The sequence below is a fragment of the Vombatus ursinus genome, unplaced genomic scaffold (assembly GCF_900497805.2).
Source record: "Vombatus ursinus unplaced genomic scaffold, bare-nosed wombat genome assembly UNPS02010219.1, whole genome shotgun sequence".
Taxonomy (NCBI): Eukaryota; Metazoa; Chordata; class Mammalia; order Diprotodontia; family Vombatidae; genus Vombatus; species Vombatus ursinus.
Window position 1 is genome coordinate 6,585,942 of NW_020949997.1, and position 22,416 is coordinate 6,608,357.

The following is a 22,416-nucleotide window of genomic DNA, read 5'->3' on the forward strand; positions in this document are numbered from 1 at the left end:
ATCATATGTGAACTCTTTTGTGGCTTTTAAAGCCCTTCATGGCCTGGCCCTTTTCCTGTATTTCTAATCTTCTTACACTTGACTCCTTTCCATGGACTCTGTGGTCCAGGAACACTGGCCTTCTTCTGTCTCCTGGCACATGACGCTCCATCTTCCAACACTGTTCCTGTTTACTGGTTGTCCCCTATGCCTGAAACCCTCTTCTTCTCCTGGAGACCTCTGTCTCCTGGCTTCCCTGCCTTCTTTCAAAACCCACTTCAAATCCCACTTCTGCAAGAGAATTTTCCTGCCCTCTCCATCCCCATCCCAACCCAATGGTGCCTTCCCTCAGAGATTACTGTATTTTGTACGTTTATAGTTGTCTACATGTTGTCTCCCCTATTAGAATGTGAGCTCCTTGAGGGCAGGGTCCCTGCTTTTGCATTTCTTTGTATTGCTAGCTTTTAGCTCAGTGCTTGACACTGAAGGAAGCTAGGTGGTGAGGTAGATAGAGCGCTGGGCCTGAAGTCAGGAAGACTCATTTTCCTAAGTTTAAATCCAGCCTTAGACACTTACTAGCTATGTGACCCTGGGCAAGTCACTTAACCCTGTTTGCCTCAGTTTCCTTATCTGTAAAATGAGCTGGAGAAAGAAATGGCAAACCACTCCAGTATCCTTGACAAGAAAACCCCAAATGGGGTCATGAAGAGTCAGACACAACTGAAATGACAACAATAATAGCACTTTGGAGGTGTTTAACAAATGCTTGTTGAGTAACTAAATGACTACAACTACTGTTATTATTGCTATTACAAGACCCATATTAGATTAACGGGAGATCTTGAAGTGCTGATGTTACTAATCAGCCTAGATAAGAGAAAAGTACCAGTGTGAGGTAAGAGGACTTTTCCAGGCTGACAACTCTCGATTTCAGAGTCAGATCAAACTGGGACCTGGATCCTATGGGTAGTTGTTTTCCATTTCCTGCCTTCCAATCCAATTTCAGAAATCTTCAATACCCAGGTTTCAGAAAAAAGTGGTATCTGGATTTCTCTAGGTTATTAAGGGTCTGGGGCCCAGTGGCTTCTTCATACTGGGTTCTTCAAGTCTCTGAAGGGGTAGGGACATCTGAGGTTTGTTTGGGAGAAAGGAAAGAATGGGCATTCCTAGAATGGGAAGAAAAGGGAACAAGCATTTGTTAAGTGACTACTGTGTACCAGGTACTGGGCCAACTACTTAAATATTGCCTCATTCAGTAGTCACAACAATCCAAGGAGGTAGATGCTATGATTATCCTCATTTTACAGTTGTAGACATTGAGGCAGACAAAAGATAAGTGAAGTTAATAAGTGTCTGAGACCTGTGTGTCTGAATTCAGGTCTTCCTGACTCCAGGCCCAGTGCTTTATCCACTACATGGCACTTTTGGAAAAAGATTGATAGAACAGGAGTTCTTAATTTTTTTCATGTCATGGACTCCTTTGACAGTCTGGTGAGGCCTATGGACCTACCCCCCCTTTCAAAATAATATTTTTAAATGAATAAAATAAATAGAATTACAAAACCAATGATATTGAAATAAAAGTTATAAAAATATATTTTTAAAAAATCAAATTCATTGGTCCCAGGTTAAGAACCTCTGCCACAGAGGGATATTTTGGAGAATGGAGAATGGAGAAGTTCTAGGGAAAATAAATGGAGGAGAATCTAGGGAGTTGGATAGAAAGGTTCCGAGGAAGGGAAATAACGTTAGTAATGGGGACAGAGCCATGAGTTAGGGACAGAAACAATTTGTCCCAGAGGTCAACAAGCATTTATTCTAGAAACTTTGAGGAGCGAAATTGATGGGAACCAAGGAAGTCATGGCTAGCTTAGAAAAGCTGAAGGAATTGAAGTAACACCTAGAAAACTGAGAGGACAGAGAAAGTAGTCCAGGAGGACTAAGTCCAAGGCACTGAATGTTGGTCTGTTTTTATGACCAACTTGCCAAGTATCGGCCTGCCCCTTTAAAAAAGGAAAAGCCCTGGGTGTTTATCCTCTAATTACTTTGTGCAGATTCAAAAATAATTAGTAAGAGAAGGCAGGAAATTTAGTAGGGAGGGGTAGAGATTAGGGCTGTGAGTCAGAACATCTTTGTTCTGCTCCTTTTGCCACTTCCTGTAAGACCTGACTCACCTCTCCATTTCGGTATCAGTTTCCCCATCTGTTAAATGGGATTTGAAAACATGCCCCTCCCCTGCTAGTTGTGAGATGATCAGCCTAAATCTTAAAAGTGCTATACAAATACAAATTCTTCTTATTATAATTCACTTCAATTTAATATTCACTTCAATTATAATTCACTTCAATTTAATTTAGCACCAATTTACAGAGCGCTGACTGAACACAACCCTGTGCCAGGCACTGGAGCTAATACAGGGCTTCTCTAAAAACGTGAGGCTTCATCACGTGCTTGAAGGACAGGCAGGTTCTAGGCATATGGGGAAAGGGAGAAAGGATGTTTTGGACTGAGAGGACAGCATGACTGGGGCAGTGAGTGGCTGGTTTGTAGTGCAAAGAGGAGTTTGGCTTGGCTGAAGGAAAGGTTTTACACTGGGGAGTGATCGGAAGTTTGCTTGGAGTCAGTGTGTAGGGCAAAGGTACTGAAGGGGATGAAGAAGATGAGTGACATGACCAAATTTGTTTTTGTTCAGCTGTTTTTCAGTTGTGTCTGACTCTCCGTGACCGCATTTGGGGTTTTCTTGGCAGAGATACTAGTGTGGTTTTCCATTTCCTTCTCCAGCTCATTTTACAGATGAGGAACTGAAGCAAACAGGGTTAAATGACTTGGCCAGGGTCACACAGCTAGTAAGTATCTGAGGCCTGATTTGAATTCAGGAAGGTGAGTCTTTCTATACATTATGGCACCACCTATCTGCTTTAGGAAGACTGATTTAGCAATGGTACATGTAGAATGAAATGGAGAGAGAAGGGAAACGAGAGAGAGAGTGAAGAAGCTATTGCAACAGATTGTGAGTTCCTTTATTAGACTATACCCTCATTAAGGCCAAGGACTCTCTTATTCATCTTTGCATCCACCATATGTCTTACCATGGCGCTTCACACAGAGCAGTCAATTGATAAATGTTGATTTGTTGGTCATAAGATTTAGAGCTAGAGAAGGCCTTAGAGATAATTTCAATAAATCAACCAATAAACATTTATTAAGTGCCAGTCAGGCACTGTGCTAATCACCGGGGATACAAAAAAGAGGCAAAAGATAGTCCCTGCCCTCAAGGAACTTGTGATCTAGTCCAACCATTTAATTTAATTTTATTTCATTTAAAAAAAATTTTTTTAATTTTTATTTTTAGGCAATTGGGGTTAAGTGACTTGCCCAGGGTCACACAGCTAGCAAGTGTCAAGTGTTTGGTCTGAGGTCAGATTTGAACTCAGGTCCTCCTGACTTCAGGGCCAGTGCCCTATCCACTGCCCCACATTTAATTTTATTTTTAAAAAAAATTTTATTAAAAAGTTTTTTCTAATCCCTTCATTTTTTAACAAATGAAGAAGCTCAAATCCAGAAAGGTAGCTTGCCTAAGGTATCGTAAGTAGTAAGCAGCAGATCCCAGATTTGTACCAATACCCAATCCAATACTCTTTCCACTATACTTTGGTTGAATTGAACTGTGATGATAAAGATTTAGAAATAGGTGGTGATGGTGAGAATACCAAGGGTAGAACAGATGGGAGAGATGCTTTGAAAATAGGAGCAAGAGGCCTGGGAAGAGAGAAGGAGAGAGAAGAATCAGAAGGTTTCAAGCTTTCAAGCTTGAGTGACTGAGAGAAAGGAACACTATTAACAGAGACAGGGAAGATGGCTTGTGAGGGAAGACGATACATCTAGAAGCATTTCAATGGAAAATGCAGAACTGAGAAAAGGCTATGTCCTTGAGGGTCACACGAGCCACTTATTGCCAACACCTCATTCTTTGAGTTGATACCCATCACAGGTTTCCGGGTGGGCTTCTGACTTTCTTTTCCTTTCCTAGAACTCATGTGACCACAGAGTCATCCAGTTTCACACCAATCTTGGACAACATTATGGCATAAGGAAAAGACCTCAGTGGAGAAGAATGTGGCCCATAAAATTGACAGACCCAAGATAAAGTGTCCTTAGTACCATAAAAGACACGCCACAACGATGACACAGAAATGCCCTTTGCCAGTATTGGGGTTAGGGGTGGAGGAGGAGCTGTACCCTCACTTAAGCTGATTATTGTGGAGTTACTAAAAACTGTTAGGTCTCCTACAAAGCATGAGGAGGCTTCAGTGCACTGGGCCTTGTCTAACCCAGGGCCATAACCACACTCTGGCACAGAGGGAAGGGGGCAGAGATGGGCTTGTTTGGTAATGCCTGGGCTCCAGATGAAAGCACCCCTTTCCAATTACATTTTTATTTGTCTCTTATTTATTTCTAGGGCCCCATTACTGTAACATTCCTCCAGAAGTGATTAGACCCTGGTCCTCACTTGGAAAACTGAAAAATAAGAAGCCTGTCCTTTGGGTTCTGGTTTTTCTCTCAACTTTACAGTCTATTTTGATACCTACACTTTTTGTTTTCACATGCCAGTGATCTGTTTCCACTAACTGTGTGCCTCTGCTTCCTTCTCTGTCTAATGAAGGAATTGTACTAGATGACCCGTGAGGTCCCTTTCAGGTCCAAATCTATGACTGATGAGTCAAATCCTCACAGGGTTCTATACTACTTATCTTCCACTGGGATTGTCCTCTTGCTGCCTGGAAATACCTCAGACCTAGGGAGACTCACTTACAATTGGCTCAAATTAAATTCCTATTGATGATATAAGTGGAATTCCTTTTAATAGACAGTCTTGTGAAATACACTGGAGCCAAATCTTTCCTATCATTTCCTGCCATAGGGGTTTGAAAAGTAATGACACTTAGATCTGCTCCCCTAAGACCTTGGATGCCCTTCTAAGATGGTTATACTGGAGAGAGTGAAAGGGCCCCAAGTCTGGAAATAAGGAGGGAAGAGGGAAAGTAACAAGTGGTTTGTATAGCCTCCCCACTGGATCAGTGATCCTGAATCTTTTAGTGGACAATTTTCAGACCAAAATTCAGAATTAGAGATTTTGTTTCATGACTAGTATCAGGCTATCCTTAGACAAAGTTTAGAGACACCCTCTGGTCCTGGCAGCTGAATGGTTCCAAGTGGCCATAGGTTCTCCCATTTCTTCCTTCCTTTTCTTTTCCTTTCCTTTCTTTTCTCTCCTTTCTCTTTCCTCCTTCCCTCTTTCTTTCTTTCTCTTTTCTTCCTTCCTTCCTTCGCAAGAAAAGTTGTATTCAAATTGTAAAGGACTATAACTGTAAAAACCCAGTGCTGAGCCAGGATTCAGGAAGACCTGAGTTCAAATATGGCCTCAGACACTTACTAGCTGTATGACTCTGCCTCAGTTTCCTCATCTGTAAAATGGAGCTAATAATAGCACCTACCTTCCAGGGTCATCATGAGGATCAAATGAGATTATAACTGTAACACTGTTAGCACAGGGCCTGACACACATCAGGCACCATATAAATGTTAGCTATTATTACTGAGGAAAAGTACAAAGGGTAAAAAGGGAATGTCAGGCTAGAGTTCATTGGGCTTTCCCTCCCAAGAGCTCAAAGTTGGTGGTGGTGGTGGTGGTGGCGGTTGGGGGTGTGGTTAGAACACCAGGTTAATGAAAGGCATTTTTTCAATGGTTATTGATGGATTTTCTTCAGAGCCAGATCTAGGAGTAGACAAAGCAGGACACCACCTTGGGAGAAACTCATGATCTGGGGCAACCAGGGATATTTTCTAGTATTATGTGTTATACACTCATATAATTTCAATGTCAGCAAATAACATTCTCCCTGACACCTAGTCATTGAAAGGCACCTGGTATATAATATAAGGAGCACTAGATTTGGAGGAACCAGATTTTGAAGCCTGTCTCAGACACTTAACAGAATGTGTCATCCTGGGTAGGCCATTTAATATATCTGAGCTACGGTTTTCATCTGTAAAGGATAAGATCATTCAATCAACCAATAAGCATTTGTTAAGTACCTACCAAGGCAGCTAGATGGTGCAGTGGAGAGAGTGCTAGGCCTGGAGTCAGGAAGATTCCACTTTTTTTTTTTCAGCCAAAGACACGGTTTATTAAAGATCCGACACATTGGCCAAACTGTTAAGGAATCAGCATTTGTATCACTAATACAAACAGGCCGGATCTTAAGAATCTGAGCCCGTGGCTAGATTTTTAAGAATCTGAGCACCTTAGATTCAATTTTAAATTTGAATTTAAATCTGGGCTCAGACACTTACTAGCTGTGTGACCCTGGACAAGTCACTTTATCCTGTTTGCCTCATCTATAAAATGAGCTGGAGAAGGGAACAGAAAGCCACTTCAGTATCTGCCGAGAAAACCCCAAAAGGGGGTCATGAAGAATTGGACGTGACTGAAACAAATGAAGAACAACAACAAGGATTTACTACACACCAGGCATCGTGCTGAGCACTGGGGATATAAAAATAAAAGTGAGACAGTCCTTACCCTCAATGAGAATCCATTTTAATGGGAGAGGTGGAGTACATAAATTTATACAGCACACATACAACGTGAATCAATATAAATATATGCAAAACAGTTAAGTACAAGGTGATCTGCTCTGGGGAGAGTACATGGGAACGTTCAGAGAGCTGAGCTGTTCTCCCCTGGGCCATTCTCGTGGGCCATGTTTGTTCCGGATCAGTGGTGAAGGGCTTGGCACTAAGGGATAATGCAACAATGCCTCCGTCTCCTGTGACAGTGGCCGGGGGAGGGGATGAAGCAAAAGAGGATTGGCCACTGAGCTAGAAGAAGCATCGACTCAGTTAGCTTTACAAGGAGATATACTATCTGCTCTCGAGCTCTCTTTTTCCTCTCTCCTGAATGTATGATTCCTTGGGACTTTCCATGACAATGAGAGAAAGGCTTGTTTCCTCTGAGAGATATGGCGGCAGCTCGCACATGACAGTGAGACATGGTCTGCCTAGGTGAGCCTGAGCCCATGCCTTGGGCCCCTGGCTGCCTCTTCTGTTTTAAATTTCTTCTCTGAGCATAGGTGACTGAATAATAATTCTGAAACAGACTTTTCCAAGGCAACTCCATGGTGGCTCCTAGATTCTTTAGTCAGAGTTGATTGGCAGCGGGAGTAGTTTTCTGCAATTTAACCCTCCTTGGAAAAGATGATTATGGACAGAGGGATCATCTACAGTAAGCTCTGACCTAGTTTGTTAGAAGACGTGAACTTTGATGGAGTTGTTTTGACAGCACAGAGTTGAGAGGAAGGTGAGCTGGCTATTTAGTCATCCCAGAAAATTTCATAGTTTAGTATTTTAATTATCACCTCCCCACTCCCCCAACTCCACCCCAGGAAAGTATGATAGGAATTACAGGTTACTGTTTAACGTCTTAGATCTTTTTTGATGCATACTTAGGAATTGTCTTCTACTTGGTCAACAATGTACATTGAGTATCTTTTCTATTACTTTCAGGGAGACCCTAATACAGGCCAAACCTAAGCTGTAAAGTGATTTTCGGGGTTGGGACGCAAAGAACCAAAGACAATGAGAAAAGAACCTAAACTAAGCCCTCTTTCTTGAGGCCAGGCTCCTCTAGGGCTGAAACCAGTCCACCTGAGCCCCAAGCTGAGGCTTCTTAATGGGAGTGTCCCAGGGGCCCCTGGACCAGTGCTGATCTACTGTAACATATACAAAATGAATTACATGGTAATTTTGGGAGGGAGAACACTAAAAGCTTGGGGTATCAGGAAAGGCTTAAGGCAGAAGAAGATGCTTAAGCTGAGCCTTAAGGGAAGCCAGCCAATCTAAGGAGGTGAGGAGGGAGTGCATTCCAGGTGAGGGAGGCAGTCAACGCAAAATGAGGCATTTCGTGTATGGAACAGCAAATAGGCCACTATTGCTGGTCCACAGAGTTCATGGAGTGGAATAGTATTAAAGAGGACGAGAAAGATGGGAAGGGCCCAGGTGTGAAGAGCTTTAAATGCCAAACCAAGGGATTATATTTGATTTAGAGGTAATAGGGAATTACTAAAGTTTCCTCAATAATGTGATGAGTGTTGAATAGGAAAATCCCTTTGGTGGCTATGTGAAAGATGGATTGCAGCACGGGAGATCAGAGGTAGTGAGACCAATTAGTCATGTTATTGCAGTTGTCTGGTGAGAGGTAATGAAAAGTTTGAGCTGAAACTATTAGTGACTGTATGTGGAGAGAAAGGGATAGATGTGAGAGATGCTATGGAGGGAGAAACAATAAAGATTTGGCAACTGATAAGATTTGGGGGATGAATGAGAGTGATGGGGTTGAGGATGGCACCAAAGTTGCAAACCAGGGTAACTAGAAAGATGGCAGTCCCAAAGGATAATAACATCAGGTGTATCTGCCTTTCAGCATTGTTGTGAAGATGGAATGAGAGTGTATGTAAAGTGCTTTGTAAGACTTTAAGTACTTTATAAATGTCAGCTAGCATCATTATTTATATTGTGATAAGTCAAGGTTTCCATGTCAAACTAAAAGCTCAAAGCCTCAGTGGACAGTGATATATAGGATGGGGTGGAGCGAAATAGAGTTTGCCAACATTTGTCCAGGAAAAATGCTTCTTCCCAGCCCATGACTTTACATCTGAGTCATTTCTCTTACATGTATTGCAGGCCTATAGGGCAGAGACCCTTTCCTTTTCTTTCCCACACAATGCTGAGTTTGCCACTTGGGCAAGAGAACCAAGAATGAGAAGTCTTTCCTTTGGCCTCACAACATTCCCGTCACCTCTGAGCTGTCCTTCCCCTTCTGATTTTTCTTTACATCAAGACTGAGAAAGAAATATTTCAAAGTCTGGCACAACCCAAGATGGCTAAGTTATTCAGTGTTTCTCCACAGGAATGAATGACTTCCTTAATTAAGTACCAACTAATCACCTGTATGGTTCATCTTAAATATTACTCCCTACAAAACATGGATCCTGGGGCAGCTAGGTGGTGCAGTGGATAGAGCACCGACCCTGAAGTCAGGAGGACCTGAGTTCAAATCCAGCCTCAGTCCAAACATTTGACATTTACTAGCTGTGTGACCCTGGACAAGTCACTTAACCCCAACTGCCTAAAACAAAAGAAAACAAAACATGGATCTTTGCTGTGGCCAGTTAAAATAAGTTGAATGCTCACCAACCAGAGAACCAATGTCCCAGGAGTGGGAGTGCAGGGTGAAAAGGAACACTGAGACCATCTGGTCCAACATGTACCTAAATAGGAATCCCCTTCAATACAACCCCAAGTGGTCATACCTTAAACCCTTAGCAGGGTCTGGATTTAGGGCCTGGCTCTGCCACTAATTAGACTCTCAGAGTTTCAAAGAAGGAAGGGACCACAGAGTTGGATCATCCAGTCCAACCCTCTGATTTTTCACATCAGGAAATGATAGATGAAGGGGATAATTTTATCCTAGAAGTAACAGGCGTTATTGAAAGCTTTTGAGGAAGGGATTGGTTGGACTCATGCCTTAGAAAAATATATTTGGTAGGTATGTCAAGTTCATAGGGATGGGGAAAGACTAGAAGTAGGGAAATCAATTAGAAAGCATTACAATAGACCATTTGAGAGATGATGAGTCACTCAACTAAGGTGATGGTTATATCAGTAGGGAGATACCACTCTGCTACTTACTTTCTGTGTAGCCTTGGACAATTTATTTGACCTCTCTGAGCCTTGGATTTCCTCATTGGTAAAATGAGAAGCTTGACAGAAAATTGGCAAAGATGTCAAAAGAAAGAACCTAGTAAGTGTTAGAAGGGCTACAAGAAGACAGTTACAAAATGCCCAATCAATGGAACTCTCACCTAGTCCAACCATTCTGGAGAAAAATTTCAAATTAGGAAAGAAAAGTCACTAAACTATTCATATCCCATAACCCAGAGATCCCATTACTGGGCATAAACTCCAAGGAAATGAAAGACAAAAGTTTCCATTCATACCAAAATATTCATAGTAGCAGATGGATATTTTACTCATTAAAAATTCTTCCTTCTCTTGAACAGAAAGCTGACTTTCTGTAATTTCCACCCTTTGCCTTCTGGGGCCATAGAGGGCAAGTTTGTCTGCTTCCTTTTCTTGCGTATAGACCTTTGTGTACTTAAAGATCATTAACATATTAGTTATAAGTTAAAACCTTATGGGACATACGACAAAGAAGGGGAGAGCGGAGCACAGAGAAAAGGAACTAAGAGAGAGAGGAGAACCGTAGGCAAACCACTCATTTCACAATTTTCCTTCAGGCCTCCTCATGGTCACAAAATAACACTTGCCAAAATGTCACAATGAATCATTCTTACGTCATCTCAGGTAAGCAAAGCAGAGCTTCTGAACACCCAACACAGAGATAGCCAGCACCAGGAGTAAAACCCAGAATTCCATTTGGCAAACCATTCACCCACGCAGAATGACATGGGACTTCAAAGTTGGAAGGGACCGTGCTGGCCATCTAGTCCAACCCTTACCTAAACAAGCATCTCATCTACAATAACCCCAATGAATGCTCACACATTCTTTGCTTAAAGTTCTCCACTGAGGGAGAACATCATTATGCTTCTGGGCAATTTTAATGGTTCTTCTTTGTGGTGGTAGTCAGTTCAGTCTTGTCTAACTCTTTGTGACTCCATTTGGGGCTTTCTTGGCAAAGACACTGGAGTGGTTTGCCATTTCCTTCTCCAGATCATTTGACAGATGAGGAAACTGAGGCAAACAGGGTTAAGTGACTTGCCCAGGGTCACATAGCCAGTATTTGCCTAAGGCTGGATTTGAATTCTTGAACATGAGTCTTGCTGATTTCAAGCCCAGTGCTCTATCCACTGTGCTACTTAACTGCCCTTAAATGTTCTTCCTTATCTTAAGCCTAAATTTGCCTCTTAGCAATTCCTTGTTCTGCCCTTTGGGACCAAAGAGAACAAATATATTCCGTCTTCCATAGGGTTGCTTTTCAAATCCTTGAAGATGTACCATATCTATGCTGTTTTCTCTTTAGGCTAAATATCCCAGTTCCTTCATCTAATCCTTATGTGTCATCATGAGGTCCCCAATCATCCTGGGGTCAGACTCCATGTATTAGACCAGCTAAAACCATGGAGGCTTTTGTTGTAATGTAATACTCACTACTTTTTAAAGGTGAAGGGAAATCAGTTAAGATCATTCTTTCTTCCCCATCTTCCCCTCCCCCCATTCAGCGTGCTCAAGTCTCCATTTCTGGTTTCAGGGAAAGCTTGGTGAGTTTGGGGGGAGTTCTAGCCATGTGTGGCTTATTGTTGAGGGATTTGCACTGTGAGATGATGATGAGTCCCCTTATTAGGGAGCGGAAAGAAGTGATTTCTCTCAGTAGATATACAAAAGGGAGAGACCTATCACTTTATTTCTCTCTTGACTTGGACTCTCCCATGTGGCAAGTAGTGTTCTTTGCTTTGATTCTCTCCTTCAAGGGGAGGGAGATGGGTGACACTCTTTACCCCTCCATCCCTACCCCACCAACACTTCCATCTGGAGCATAAACTCAATGGAAGAGCCAGCACTTGGGTTCCTGGCTGCCTTTTAAAAAATGTTTCCTTAACAAAAGGTTCAGAATATCAAGGGAACTAATGAAAAGAAATGCAGGGGAAGGTGGCCTAGACATTCCAGATCTTAAATTGTATTATAAAGCAGCAATCATCAAAATTGTTTGGTACTGGATAAGAAATAGAGTGGCGGATCAGTGGAATAGGTTAAGTATGCAAGACACAGTAGTCAATGACTATAGTAATCTATTATTTGATAAACCCAAAGACCCCAGCTTCTGGGATAAGAACTCACTCTTTGACAGAAACTGCCGGGAAAACTGGAAAAGAGTATGGCAGAAACTAGGCATAGATCAAAATCTCATACCATATACCAAAATAAAGTCAAAATGGGTTCATGATTTAGATATAAAGGCTGATACTGTAAGCAAACTGGGAGAGCAAGGAATAGTTTCCCTATCATATTTATGGAGAACAGAAGAATTCATGACCAAACAGGAGAGAGAGAACATTACAAAATGCAAAATGGATAACTTTGATTACATTAAATTGAAAAGTTTTTGCATAAACAAAGCCAATGCAACCAAGATTAGAAGAAAAGTAGAAAATTGGGAAAGAATTTGTACAACTAGTATCTCTAATGAGGGCCTTATATTCTAATATATAGAGAATTCTATATATTCTCTTATATTCTAATATAGTCTTACATATTCTCTTATATATTCTTATATATTCTCTAATATATTCTCTTATATTCTAATATATAGAGAATTAAGTCAAATTTATAAGAATACAAGTCATTCCCCAATTGATAAAGTCAAAGGATATGAACAGGCAGTTCTCAGATGAAGAAATGAAAACCATTTATAATCATATGAAAAAATGCTCTAAATCACTATTGATTAGAGAAATGCAAATCAAAACAACTCTGAGGTACCACATCACACCTATTAGATTGGCCAACATGACAAAACAGGAAAATGATAAATGTTGGAGAAGATGTGGGAAAATTGGAACACTAATGCATTGTTGGTGGAGTTGTGAAATGATCCAACCATTTTGGAGAGCAGTTTAGAACTATGCCCAAATGGCTATAAAAATGTGCATACTCTTTAACCCAGCAATAGCACTTGTAGGGCTATATCCCAGAGAGATCATACAAATGGGAAAAGGACCTACATGAATAAAAGTATTTATAGCAGCTCTTTCTGTGGTTGCAAAGAATTGGAAATTGAGAGGACGCCCATCAATTGTGGAATGGCTGAACAAGTTGTGTAATGTAATGTAATGGAATACTATTGTGCTGTAAGAAATGATGAAGAGGCGGACTTCAGAAAAACCTGGAAAGGACTCGTATGGTCTGATGCTGAGTGAAGTGAGCAGAACCAGGAGAATGTTGTACACAGTAATAGCCACATTGTACAATGACTAATATTGATAGATTTAACCCTCACCAGCAATACAAGGATCTAGCACATCTCCAAAGGCCTCATGATGGAAAATGCTATCCACATATAAAGAAAGAACTATGGAGTTTGAATGTAGATCGAAGCTTACTATTTGCTATTTTTTTTCTTCTGTTGTGTTTTGTTTCCTCTTTCTGGTGGTTTCTTCTATTGGTTCTAATTCTTCCTTACAACATCACAATGTGAAAATATGTTTAATAGTATATAATTAATATAATATTAATATAATATACAATATAAATATATAATACATTATAATTAGTGTAATATTAATAATTAATATAATTAATAATATATGTATAGCCTATATCAGATTGTGCACCATCTTGGGGAGGGAGGTAGGGAGGGAGAGGAAGAAAAATTTAAAACTCAAAAGCTTATGGAAGTGATTGTTGATACATCAAAATAAATTAATTAAAAAAATAAATTAAGAAAACAAAAAAAAAGTTTCCTTTCCTCAGTAAATGACTGAACATGATTCTTAAGTTGGGAAAGTACAGGTCTGGGAGGACCCTATGAGTTTGAGAGGTCCAGACGTCCAGGGTGCAATGAGAGTAATGGTTGGTTTCTGTGATAGCTGTAGTTGGCTGGTACAAGGACAACATTCTGCATCAGAGAGGAAAGCCTCTGCCGAGATGATTGGCTCCAGCCTGGCTGTTTCATCAGCAGACTCTTCCAGGGGTCATTTGGACAGTAAAATGCAAAATACCCCAATAGCAGTTTTGCAGACTGCTTTGTGTTCTAAAGAGGTTTTAGTATTAGCCTCTCTGCAGATTGTAACTGTAGTTGTAAATTGTTACTAAATCCCTTTCTGATAATGTGCACTTGTAAATGTTTTATGTTTACATTACTTGTGTGCATCTGAAGAAAGTACCTGTCCCATACTTGATTCTTATCGTATGTTAAATTCCTTTCCCCACCCCATCGCACTCCCACCTTTTTTTCAATGGTCCTAGAAGTGAGCCATAAATATCTTAATGAGTCAATGAGTGTGACCAGAGCTAACAGAACCCATTTATTAGAATCAAGCTCCTCCAGACTGAACCTGATCCAAACTGGAGGGGCAAGTTCCTCAGCCCCTTGGTGACCCTTCAGTGGTTCCTCAAGGTTAGCTAAATAAGACCTTGTAAAAAGGCAAACAAAATAGAGGCACATTTCTTAGCAGACACACCCAACTGTCTTTGAAATGAGGTGAGTCTGACCTGAGAAGAGGATTCATCATCAGCATGGATTAAGAAGCCGGCAACTTCCTTCTAATTGGTGGGAGTCACTCTTCTAGGTTGGTCGGTCTCCACCCTCCCTAGCATGTCCACACTGGCTGCTGCTATGTGTGGCTAAGCTCCTAGCTAGCGATTGTTGAGAGGGAATAATAGTCCAGGTCAGTTAGGCACCTGGGGTGAGATGACAGAACAAAATTCCAGGACTGAGAGCCATCACAATAAGGCCTGGGGCAGGAGGTGGAGTTCAAGGTGCATATAGGTCACACAAAACCAAAATCATCTCTGCTTTTTAAGCGCCTCCAGCCACATATAGGAGAAGCACACCAGAAATAAAGGCAAAACAGGCATGAAGTCAAGTGACAGGAACACCAAGACATTTGATTTTCTTTCTTTGGGCTCACAGAATGCCATAGGAAACATGACAAGGCCACAAAAGGTGAGGAGCCCCAGACCATAAGCATCAGCGGCCCCACCCCACAGAACACTGCTTGAAAAAGTAGAAGAGCAGCAGGGATGGAAAAATGGGTCTTTATGAGCCCCCTGGCCTCTTGGGCAGTCTGTATTCTTTAAAGAGACAGGAAGGACTTGGTGATAATGACAATAATACCGATAGTAATTGGAGAAGGAGAAGGAGGAAAAGGAAAAGGAGGAATAGGAGAAGGAAGAATATGAGGAGGAAGAGAAGGAGAAGAAGAAAAGAAGAGGAAAAGGAGGAAGAACATTTATGTCATTCTAAAAAGTTTATAAATTGCTTTTCATACATTATCTCATTTAAACCTCACCAAAACCTGGTGAGGTAGGTATCTGACCCACTTTCAGGTCAGATTGGCCCAATACCTAGAATCACAGATTACAGCCACCAAAATAAGTTTTCATGTTTTATAGATAGAGAAACTGATACTGGACCTTCTGTAGAACAGATTCCCATCAATGTACCTCTAACAAAAGTCTATCAAATAAAGCCTTGATAGGACAAGGCTAGACTATGAGGTATGCCTCACCTTCCACCTACCCCTAGAAAGGAGATCTACTAAATTTGATTGCAAACAGGACAACCATAAAAGCCAAAGAGCTCGGCAGAGTTTCACTGTTCACCACACATAGGATAACATTTTCTCACATAGTGGGTACCAGCTCTGGGGTAGTAGGAAATGATATACTTTTGGTGGAAATAGGTGCCTGACTATGCAATATTATGATTGTAATAGGGATTAGTATATGCACAAAGAGCTTTTGACAGTATCTCCCCATGTGGAGGACCCTGGAGAGCCTGTTCCCAAAAGAGTCCTAATGAGATGTGATGGAAATGCCTTGGAGAGATTCGAGTATGTGTAGGCATTCAGTAGCTGGTTTCAGTCTGCTAACCAAGTGTTAAGGAGGTCCTTTCAATTGGCTGCATGGCTGAAATGGCAGGTGGGTGGGGTATCTTCAAAAATTACTAGTGCCGAGAATGTTGGTCATTCTCTTTGACTCCTTTGCTGATGATGTCCAATGAGAGACAACATTATAAGAGGAGAGAGCTTGGACTTTCTTCCCTCCAATGTTGACGTGTTTGTGGCCCTGTGAAAATGCTGAAAGAGCCACTGTCCTTTTATTTTGGCATTTTTCCTGTTCTGTTTTAGGTAAAAGAGATTCATCTGGAGACTCTGACCTTGTGAGTTTCAAAAAATCAGAAGATGGAGGCTCTGGGACATTGAGTCCATGATATGTTTTGCAGCTAACCCACTACCAAGGAGCAAAAAGTAACCTTTGAGAGATGCTATTGGGACCCAGTAGCTGAGACAAAGACTCATCTAGCATGAATGCTCCATTTGGACATGAACTAGGTGAAATCAGTACTGTGTAGAAACTGTACCACATCTGAGTCTAAGACTCATGTGAGTCTAAGACTCAAAGACTAATGTGGTCTAGGGGAGAGTGTGTCTCCGAGATATTGGGAAGAAATGTTCACAATTTTGTTCTTGCTATATCTTTGAAATAAATGTCCCTTTGTAATAGCTAAGTGATGTTAATTGGTTAAATGGGAATGGGATGCTAATCATTTACTAGCACCTAACAGTGGGAAAAACACCACTGGTGGGGGCTTTTGTTGATGACATTAGAGAGAAAGATAACCCAAGCTCTAAGGATACCCCTAGAATCCTGCTGGGAAGATGGCTTAGCTCAAGGACAGTGGACAAGTGCACTTTAATACATAATAATCATACCAACACTAGCTCACATTCATATATTGCTTTACAATTTATAAAGTGCTTTTCAACTCTGGGAGGTAGGTAGGGCAAATATTAGTGTCTCCACTTTACAGAAGAAATTGAAGCTTCAAGAGATGAAGTGACCTAGGGTCATAAGATCACAGGTTTTTGGAGTTGGAAGGGACCTTAGAGATCCCCTAGTACAACACCCTCATTTTTCAAATGAGGAAACTGAGGCTGAAGAAGAAAAAACTTACCCAAGGTATTTTTTTTTAATGTTCTACAACATTTTTCTGGAGTCTTGGAGTTATTTAATTATTTTCTGGATTCATGTAAGACATGGAAATGGAAGGCGTGCAAGACTGAGAGTTAGAGACCTTGGTGGGATCCCCGTCTCCGTGATTTATTGTTGTTGTTCAGTCATTTCAGTCATGTCTGAATCTTTGTGACCCCAGATACTGGAGTGGTTTGCCATTTCCTTTGCTAGCTCATTTTACAGATGAGGAAACTGAGGCAAACAAGGTTAAGCAACTTGCCCAGGTTCACATAGCTAGTAAGTATCTGACGCTGGATTTGAACTCATGAGGATGAGTCTTCCTGATTCCAAACAGAATGTTCTATTCACAGAGAGGGCTCTGTAGCTTACTGTCTGTATAACCTTAGGCAAGTCACTTTCCCTTTCTATAAAATGAGAGGATTGGGCTGGATGAGCTTATCGGAGGGATCCAGCACTCATTGGATGACTTCTTAAGCAGTTAAAGACCTACTTACCAGTCAAAGACCGACTTTCAGTTCTGTGCTTACTCAAGGTCATGCAGCTAAAAATGGTCAGAAGGTTTCAAACCCAGTTCTGCAGACTCCAAACCCAGTTCCCTTTCTACTTTTATGCATTTTAATTGCCATCCATTTACTACTAGGAACAAAAGCATTCTCCAATATTTTCCCCTGAAAAGTTTTTGCCTCCCCAAAGTTTCAGAAGCTGTCATATAAGGGAGTATTTAGTACAGAGAAGTGTTCCCAGACCTACCCAGAGTCAAAAATCCAGGCCAAGAAAAACTTGTGCTTGAACCCCTCCCACACAGTCAATGCCACCCTTCAAGTTCCAAGTTCAACATGGGGAGTGACCCTAAATGTTCCATTAAAGTATACCCTGTATTTAGCAATCCATTAAGTCAGGATGTCAAATGTTAACTTAATTTCCCTCCTAACCTCTTTTTCTCTCTCCTCCCTGCTAGATATCATCATAGGCTATCACTCTGGCCTAAGATGCTCTCTGATCGTCTGTCCTCGTCCCCTCCTCACCCAATAAGCCTTCCTACTACAAACTCATTTTTTTTCTTTTTTTTTTTTTTGTAGTTTGGGGCTGGGGTAGGGGGAGGGAGAGCATACTTGGAGGGGTGGAGTGGAAATGTCCCTCCCTCCACCCTCATTGCCAAGGTATTCATCCAACCTCGATGGTTTCCTTCCTTGGCTCCAACCACACCTACTGACTTTCTTGGCCGTTTCCTCCCTCCACCACCACACCTACCCTCCATACAGTTTCTCCTTTATCTCATCATCCCTGCAGTCTATCTTGTAGGTCACTGTCAAGGTCATTTTCCAAGGAAATTTGGATCAGTTCTTGTTGGACTCCTCCACTAGTCTCCCTGTATGTTCCTTGAGTGTGAAAAGAAAGTCCTTTGTGTAAATAACTCCTTCTCTCGGTCTTGAGCTCTTTGGCCGTTGGCAGGTTTGTCCTCCTTTCCAACCCCCTCCTGCCTCCATTCTAGCCTGACATCACCCGTCACGATAACTAAACCCACCCTTCCTGCCATCTTTGAATGTCTGGGCCTCACCCAGTTAGGTCCTTTACCCTGACCACTTTCTTTCCCTTCCTTGTGTTAGTTCATTCATTAGCCACTTGGGGCAGGGCCAGGGTAATTTTTTCCCCCTGAAGCAGCTTTTATGAACCTAATAACACTCATTTACAACATCACATAAAATTGAACAATAAAAATAATCCTGTTCATCTCAGCACAGGGGCCCAACCTGTGGGTCTAAATAAAGTGATTTCCCCTTCCCTACCCTTATGCTTCTTTCAAGCTGGTAAACCAGAATTTCCTCCACTTCTCTTAGGGTGTTTGTTAGAAGTTTCACACACCTCCTTGGAAAACGTGTTTTTAGTGAATACAGCTTTAATGCCCCAATATTTAAAAAATGTTTAATCACATTTAGATTGAGAACTCCTTGAAAGCAGGGACTGTCCTTTGCCTTTCTTTGAATTCCCAGCACTTAATACAATGCCTGGTACACAGTAATCTCTTAATAAATTTTACAAGGAGGGGCAGCTAGGTGACACAGAGGATAGATAGAGCACCGGCCCTGGAGCTCAAATAAGAGTTCAAATCTGGCCTCAGACATATAACATTCACTAGCTGTGTGACTCTGGGCAAGTCACTTAACCCCAATTGCTTCACCAAAAGTAAATAAATAAACGTTACAAGGGGACCTTGCTTCTTTGGAATCTTCTCCCTTGAAATAACTTGCAGTGGGGATTAATACTCCCATTCCTCCAATTTCATCATTTCCATGTAGTATTTGATTTATTCATTCCTCCATCCCCTTAGAGGATTTTTTAAAAAATAATTTTATATTCCTCCCATTTACTATATTTTACTGGGAGATGCTCTAATTATATCCCAAACGGAGGAGGTCACCATGGAATAGGCTGAAGGAACAAAGGTTCATTCAGTTCTCTTCCTTTTTCTTCTTGCTAACCTTGTCAACAGGAAAAGGCCTTGTAACCTTGAATACTGTGGCCTGAGTTTTGCTTGGGTCTTCTCCCTCTCCTCCCTCCCCATTTCTCAAGTAAGATGAGACAGTTCTTTTAGAGTCCTATCTCTAAAGACAGAAATAGTTTTGTGGGAACCAGAACAGACTGGGCCAAGGGGGTTAATCCTGCTGTAATACTGCTGCCTACAGATATTGGTTCTTCTGCCTCTATTCTGGTGTGACCTTTGTACAGTTGACTGAGAAAATGAAGGTGCTGGAAGGATGCAACAGCATTGAGGGTCATTTACTCATGGACTTTTCATCATTTGATGATGTTCATCCATGCAACTCTCTCCACCATTTCTTGAGTCACTCATAATTAAGAAACCTCTGATACTTCAGAGATTGTGACGTTCTACGATTCATGGCCATGTTACTAATGATGATTTGTGTATAAGAAAAGAAATGTAGAATCAGAAAAGGAGATGAGACTAGTCATTCAATCTCATAGTGAGAACAAGAAATAACAAATGGATAGACTAAGTGCTGCAGTGGGGCTCACGGTACCTTAAAAGACCTCAAGAAAGGCCTCCAGAGTGATGGTAGATCCTCTTCTGCCTTGAACGCTTTTACCAGTTGTGTGAACCTGGGCAAGCCTCTTAACCTTTGTCAGCCTCAGGTACCTCATTTGTAAAATGGGGATGATAATAATACCACCTACCTCACTAGGTTGTGGTGAAAATAAATCCCAGTGAAATAACATCTTAAAAGTACTCTGTATACCTTAAAGCACTATATGAAATGTTGGCCATTATTATAGAGGAGTCATGGGAAGACATGGACAAGTGTCATATGGAATGAAAAGACATAGATGGTTGTAACGTGCTCTACTGGAGGAAATACACCAATGGCATTGCAGATCCTTTGAAGGTGTAAAAATTGGGGGGGTGGCATTACCTGGAAATTGCTGCGTTACCTTGGACAATTCACTTTGCTTCTCTGGGAGCCCATTTCTGTGTCTATAAATGAGGGAATCTCCAAACTTCTTTCCAACTTTAATATTCTGAACTGCTATCATCCTATATTGATTGTAGGAACTCTGAGGTTATCAATCAGTCAATCAATAATCATTTATTAAGTGCCAAGCACTGTGTTAGGAGATAAGGTTACAAAGATCAAAACAAAACAGCTCCAACCCTCCAAGAGCTTTCATTCTACTGAGAAGAAACCACATATACACAGGCAAGTCAATTAAAACTTATTTTGAATAATATAAAGTTAATATAAGGGCAGCTAGGTGGCATAGTGGGTAGAGCATCAGCCTTGGAATCAGGAAGACTCTTCTTCCTGAGTTCAAATCTGATCTCAGACACTTACTAGCTGGGTGGCCCTGAGCAAGTCACTTTACCCTGTTTGCCTCAGTTTCCTCCTCTGTAAAATGATCTGGAGAAGGAAATGGTAAACTACTCCCAGTATCTTTGCCAAGAAAACCCCATATGGGGTCATGAAAAGTTGGGCATGACTGAATAAATGACAATATGGTCAGATCTATTCTTTAGGATCATCACTTTAGCAGTTGTGTGGAAGATGGAGGGGAGAAACTGGAGAAAGGGAGACTAATTAGGGAGTTATTGCAATAGTTTAGCCAGGGGTGGGGAACCTGCAGCCTCGAAGCCACATGTAGCCCTCTAGGTCCTCCTGTGCGGCCTTTTGACTGAGCCCAAGTTTTACAGTACAAATCTCTTAATAAGGGGATTTGTTCCGTGAGGGTTGGTACCCTGCCCCAGGGTAAAGTTCCAAGGTTACAAAGCCCCCAGGTAGGAATGTAGGAAAGAAAAAAAGATCAGTGAATTGTTCAGAAAGCAGAACGGTGAAGCTTATTATCTGGGATTGCATCTGGGGCAATCATGTCAAAATTAGCCCAGAAAGGAACAGGGTTGACATAAGGTGGGATCTCAGTTTCTTATATTCTGATTTTATTATTTAAATAAATTACCTTGTCTAGGCATTCCCCACCTGGAATGCCTTCCTTTCTTATCCCACCTATCCACATCCTACCCATTCTTCAAAGCATACCTCAAAGCCTATCTCTCCTTACTCCCCAAGACTATGTCCTGGGCCCGCTTCTCATCTATCTGTAAACTATTTCACTTGGTGAAAATTGAATTGAATGAATACCATAGGTCCAATTATCATCTCTGTGCAGCTGATTTTCAGATCTATTTATCCAGCTCTAATCTCACCTGAGAGATAGCTTTTAGTGGATAGAGCACTGGACCTGGACTCAGGAAGACTTGAGTTCAAATTCGGTCTCAGACATTTACTAGCTGTGTGATCTGGGAAAGTCACTTAACCTCTTTTTGCCTTAATCCATTGAAGAAGGAAATGGCAAACCATTCTAGTATCTTTTTCAAGAAAACCCCATGGACAGTATTGGTGCACGATGGTCCGCCGGGTCACAAAGTCACACAACTGAACAACAACAATCTCTCCCGACCTCCAGTCTTGTGTCGACCTGCCGATCGACATCTTGAAGTGGATGTCCGTGATTTTTTCCCATAAGGCTCTCTTCCTCCCCATGCTTCCTAATTTCCCTGCAATTGTCAAGAGCTTCACCATCTTCCCAGTCACCCAAGCTTGCGATCTAGATGTCATTTCTGACTCTTCACTCTCTCTTCTACTTCATCTCTAATCAATTGCTGAGGCCAGACGAGTCTACCTTCATGTCTCATATAATTCCCCTTGCCTCTTCTAACATTGCCATTACGCTGGTACAGGTACTCATGTTCTCATGCCTAGACTATTACAATAGCCCAATGGTTGTTCCTTTTGCCTCAAGGCTCTCCCTATCCTCTACCCACTGTCAAAGTGATCTTCCTGAAGCCCAGATCTGATCACATTACCCCCTATTAAATAAACTCCAATGGCTACCTACTGCCTACAGGATCAAATATGAAATCCTCTGGCTTTTAAAACCCTTCATAACCTGGCCCATTCCTACCTTTCCAGTCTTATTACATCTTACCTTATTCTGTAATCTAGTGACACTGGCCTCTTTGCTGTTCCTCCAACAAGACAATCCATCTCCCATCTGTGTATTTTCTTTTTTAAATTATTTATCTATCTCTCATCTATCAATCTATCTATCTATCTATCTATCTATCTATCTATCTATCTATCTATC

At 41.4% G+C, this 22,416-nt stretch overlaps 1 protein-coding gene across 1 annotated transcript in view; it reads right to left on the reverse strand.

The window, feature by feature from the left end:
- Positions 1 to 22,416, reverse strand: part of MALL (mal, T cell differentiation protein like) — a 53,011-nt gene that overhangs the window by 15,742 nt on the left and 14,853 nt on the right. The window lies entirely within an intron of this gene.